We start from the raw sequence: 5,652 nt of genomic DNA, 5'->3' as shown, positions 1-5,652 counted from the left end.
TTTGCCACTACTTGCAAAATTAGCTTTAGGGTTGGGGGTTGTTTACAATTTTGACATTTGTGGTTGCCCATTTTTGGAGGGTAAAGTGTCGCGCAACATGTCATATGACTAGGTCTGTTCGCGTACTTTTCCTGTACAAATTTGCAGGAGAGTAAGAGCCCTTTTACAAGCAAAAGTACCCGAACGACTTTCAGTGAAAATTTGTAGAACATGGCGAAACAATTAATTTTACGCTTATTTAGACGGCTAAGCACCTGTTGTTGCACTGCCTGAAATTGCGGTGGTAGGTGCAGGATTATGGCCAATCGAATAAATTTTTCCTGTCTAAATTATTTTCAAACGCATAGTCTTTTCGCCATTTTTGACTACAATAGGGGCTTGAAATGATAGATTTGAGGGAACGTCTCCAGCCCGCTTGGCCCCCATTATTGTCATGCATGTTGTCACCTTATCTTCTTCATTCTTATGCCTGGCATTGTACTGCTTTAAATTTTGCCTGTGTTCTTCAGCGTTTTTTGAATCTTTTTTGGGGGGCGAAACAACGAACCTTAGTACCCTGAGTAAAGCTGATAGCGATTAAGGTTGTAAGACGCATACCATTATATAACCTATGTTAAAAAACCATAACAGCAACAAACACAAAAATCATCAAATTACAACTGTGCTCAGCCTGTTTGAACACTATTATAGTACCCGATGTTTGGAAGATGGGCGGTGTGATCCCGCTACTGAAACTTGGAAAGTACACGAACAAGAGGGAGTTGTACAGACTAAGATATATTCATTTACAGATAGTGGCAGTTGGCCAACAACAAAAGATTGAGTGCACTATCTGTCAAAATCTGATTTTGTGTATGTTACTAGTTCGCGCCACTTTTCGTTGCCTGTGTGTTATGTTTCTTAAAACACACACAACCAAAACTCGTTGACAGATAGGGCACTTCGCGAGAAAAGATTGTACTCAGCTGTTCACGGTACAATACCTGGTATTATGTCATCGCTACACAAATTGCTGCGACCACTGATGTGAGGCTAAGGGAGCTTACTATTTGGTCATGTGCCGGCTGCGGACACTGTGTTATCATTGAAGATATCTGTATCCGTTCAAAATTGGCAGACTAATTTGCACTAATTTTTTCCAATCTCACTGTGCGTCACTTGATTAAATGCCCAGCCAGACCCACTCAATCCCGGGGCAGCATCTTCCATCCTTAACAAATTCAAAGGAACGGTGTTGATTTCATCATAGTTCGCCGATAAGGATGATTTCATCAAAACACTTAAGAAATCGATAATTGCTCTTTTCTTGGTGTCTGAAAGGATGCAATGTTTTAATTTTTCAAGATTTTCCACATAATTCCGCAAATTTTGCACTTACCTTGTAATGTAGAATACTCGACTTGAAATTACAACTTCATTTGTCGAGTTTTCTGTTCCTGAACACTAGCTGCTGCCATGAATCTTCATTAAAAGTAAATAAAAATGATACAAATTTAGTAATTACCAATAAACAATATTTTTATTTTTACTTACCTCTGCCTTTTTGATCCATTTTAGTGTTAGCTTTAGTATTTTTATGCAACAGCGATCTGTTCTGCTGTACGCGAACGACTTTCAACAAAAATTTGTACAAATTTGCACAAATTTTTGAGTTCCCGAACACACCTAATATCAATATCGTTGAAATATGAACAAAGAGGAAAACTAGTAGTGTTGCCAATTGTATTTCTTGAAAATTATATTTGAATTCTTTTTTGAATTAAAAAAATAAATAAAAGCATTTTATTTAATAAGAATGTGTGCACTGTAAAAACAAAAGCTTTAATTTGTTTGAGAAAATAGAATTTTTTGACCTACATATATATATATATATATGGATTACTTTATTAAAACTTTGATTACTTTTTTGGCCTTTGAATAACTGTAAAGGATAACATATATTATAAAACTAGAACAATATATATTATACAAAAATTCGAACCATCATCTTCCTCTTTTCAACCTAACCTAACCTAGAGTATGTTAAATTTAATACGGCAAATGGACATTGAAATAAATATGAAACTATTTCGATCAAATCGAGTTATTATTAAAAAAAAAAAGTACAATACATGCCGATTAGAGAGCGCTTAATTCGTATATGACCTACAAGTCTTATGTATACAGAAAGTGGCAGCTCATATGATATGTCTGATCGTGATACTCTCCACTTGATTCCGCTGTTGGTCCGCGACTGCAGTTGCAGCTTTTTCGTATATGAAGCATCCCACTGTCCGCAACCTGTGGACGCACCCGGTAGCTGAGCTTCTCGTGATGACATCGAACATCACATAAATCGGAACTGAAAGTTCCAACCCGTGTTGTACTCGCAGTTACATCGTTCCGGGATCTTGGTTTGAATATTGAAGCGCAGAAGTGTACTTCACGTACCAAATTTCAATTGGTGAAAAAACTAACTAAAACTTGAATAGGACTGCACTCATTGATATGCTTTTCACAATGACTTTTCATAAATTTTATCGATTAAAATTTTATCATAAATAAAGAGGAAATCCTCTAATGAATTAATGTTTACTACGAGACTGGCGCCGAAGTAAAGGCGAAGTATTATCTGGAAAACATTTTCGAAGCTGCTTTGGAGTCGTTGGTAAGCAAAAATTTCGGTCGTAGACCATGAACGTGCCAACAAGACTGGATACCGTGACGCCAAAGCATATGTAAACCAAGAATGGTTAAAAAAAATCATGTTCCGCCCTTCATTTCGTCTTTCCAATTTGCCAGATGCCAATCAATCCGATGAACTTTTTATCCAGGGCATTTTAGAGAGCAATGTAAGCACTAAACAACTTCTTTGAATGACTTTATCTAATAGAAAAACACCAGTCATAGAAAAACACCACTTCCAAAATTTCAGGCTCAAAAATTCAAACTGGGAAATCGGGTTATATGGCATCTATATCAAGTTACATACCAATTTAGACCATACTTGGAATAGTTGTTGGGAGTCATACCAACTCATACGCAAAATTTCAACCGTATTGGATAAGAATTGCGTCCTCTAGAAGCCCAAGAAGTCTTATCGGAAGATCGTTTTATATGGCGGCTATATCGGGATATGGATTGATTTAGACCATACACAGTTGTTGGAAATCAAAATAAAACACTTCATACAAAATTTTTAGAAGCTCAAAAAGTCCAGACCCAAGATCGGTTTATATTGTAGCTATAGTAGGTTATCCACCGATTTCAACCATACTTAGCACAGTTGTTAGCAGCCATAACGAAACTCGTCATGAAAAATTTCAGCCAAATCCGATAGGAACGCCCTCTAGAGGCTCAAGAAGTCTAATCGGGAGATCGGTTTATATGGTGGCTATATCAGATTATAGTTATGATTTGTCCCGATGTTGGGAGTCACACCAGAAAACTTCATGCCAAATGTCAGCCAAATCGGATAAGAATTGCGCCCTCTAGAAATCAAGATCCAAGGTCGTTTTGTATGGCAATATGTCAGGTTAACAACCGATTATGACCATACATGGCACAGTTGTCGGAAGTGAAAACACTACGTGCAAAATTTCAGCCAAATCGGATGAGAATTACGCCCTGTAGAGGCTCAAGAGGTCAAGAACCAAGATCGGTTTATATGGCAGCTATATCAAAACATGGACCTATTTGGTCCATTTACAATCCCGACCGACCTACACTAATAAGAAGTATTTTTGCAAAATTTCAAGCGCCTAGCTTTACTCCTCCGAAAGTTGGCGAGCTTTCGATAGACGAACGGACATGGCTAGAACGACTTAAAATGCCATGACAATTAAGTATATATATACTTAATGGGGTCTTAGATGCATATTTTGATCCTATCATCCTATAGAAGAGGGTGTAAAAATATGGCAGTATGTTGTTGTTTGTGTAGCCACATTTTTATGTGGAGGTGGGTATCCTCGTCTAGATTCTGTAGGTTAGCAAGCTCGTTTTGTTCCAAAGGAGCGATCGCCTCGAAACAGGGTGGCCATTAGTTATTTAAAGTTACCAATAACTCGCCTTGTCATATAGAGAATCATAGGCACTCAGGGTTTGTGCAAGAGCCGGTACAGCCCGACCTCTCACCGAGACTCTCCGCTCGATACCGCTGATTGTTCACGACTGCCGTTGCAGCTATTCCGTATTTAGCATTCTACTATCCGCAACCTGTGGACGCGACCGTTAGCTCGCAGCTAAGCTTCTCGTGACAGCAAAGACACGCCACACTGATCGGATCTCAATGTACCAGCCTGTGTCGTTCCCACGGCTATCCCGTGTCGGGATGGCAGTATGGATGCGCTAAAGTAAGCCATTTTGCGGGATTGGGCTAAAATACCAGCAGATTATATTCGTACAAGGGGTTGCAACGTTTTTTGACCGACTCGGAGACATAGTCCAGGCAAAGGGTGACTTCGACTTTCACCTGAACAACTGTGAAAACGCATTAAAAAATGGTTGCAAAGAAAGTGCGAACACATTCCGTAGAGGTGGTACTGAGTTCGATGAGGAAGTAGTAGCGATATGTCAATGTGTCAATTTCGATTCAATTACAGTTGTGCCCCGATTATCCCTGTTAACCGGCATGCTATCCTTTTGGATTTGTACCTCTATTATCCGTGCACCACTCACATTTTTTGATGTAAAATTCTGGGATTCTCCTTTTTATTTTGAGTTAAAATTGAGTATCAAATTACATTCAGTCTGTAATGAAAAGTTAACCGGTCAAGGTGTTTGTTCGAAAAAGGCTCCAACTACAAAAGAAAGAGAACGTAACCTTCTTTTATACAGAAAAAATTAGAACTGAATAAAGATCACAGTAAATACACATCTCCGTTGGTTACTTATCAGAAGAATATGACGTAGATTAACCAACTTTACGGGATTTAACACAAAAGAAGAACATAATTTTCGAGTACGCCTCTAGAAATTTTACAAAAAATTGCTTTGATGAATCATCCAAAAACTTTTGGTTTCAGACAGCAGACATGATTTCGCCATATCTTTGAATACCAAGACAGCTTTGTAGACTGCTGTCTCTTGGGACAATCTGAAACTTCTACTTCTAATCATCCAAAAACTTTTGGTTTCACACAGCAGACATGATTTCGCCATATTTTTGAATATCAAGACAGCTTTCTAGACAGCTGTATCTTGGGACAAAGTAACATTTTCCGTGCTCAGCTCGGTCCCGAGCGAGTCGGATAATCGAGGTTCAACTGTAGTTGCTCACGAACCTGGTTGTTGTTGTAGCAGTGTGTTGTACACTGAGGCGGCAGCCCTTGCCGATGCCGGACTTCGTCTGGTCAATCCGGTACGTACAACCGGCTGCAATGGGATCTGGTCACAAGCAACAATGTTTCATAGTACTTTGTGACTTTTATTTATGTTACATCGTGCCATTGAATGTGGCATATGATCTTAGTACTAGGCTATAAAGTGAATGGATTCTGAAATTTAAATAACTTCCACACATTTTTGTCATTTGAATAAATAAAAAATATGTTCACTCACAAAATGTGGTGGTTTGAACTAGCCTCACTTCGTATCAGTTGCCCTTTATTAGTGTGTACATATTTATCTTTCTATCTATCCTTCAATGAATGAACAACAACTTGTAAAATG

General features: G+C 38.5%; 1 long non-coding RNA gene across 1 annotated transcript; it reads left to right on the top strand.

The window, feature by feature from the left end:
- The first annotated feature begins 2,541 nt into the window (after nucleotides 1–2,541).
- Nucleotides 2,542–3,193, top strand: LOC131994956 (uncharacterized). Its single transcript, XR_009396998.1, has 2 exons — nucleotides 2,542–2,831; nucleotides 2,915–3,193. It is a non-coding gene; the product is annotated as an uncharacterized LOC131994956 (long non-coding RNA).
- The last annotated feature ends 2,459 nt before the right edge of the window (nucleotides 3,194–5,652 follow it).

Source organism: Stomoxys calcitrans, chromosome 2 (genome assembly GCF_963082655.1).
Source record: "Stomoxys calcitrans chromosome 2, idStoCalc2.1, whole genome shotgun sequence".
In the NCBI taxonomy this organism is placed as follows: domain Eukaryota; kingdom Metazoa; phylum Arthropoda; class Insecta; order Diptera; family Muscidae; genus Stomoxys; species Stomoxys calcitrans.
Note: the sequence above shows the minus strand (reverse complement) of the source record. Positions and strands in the feature narration are given on the sequence as shown.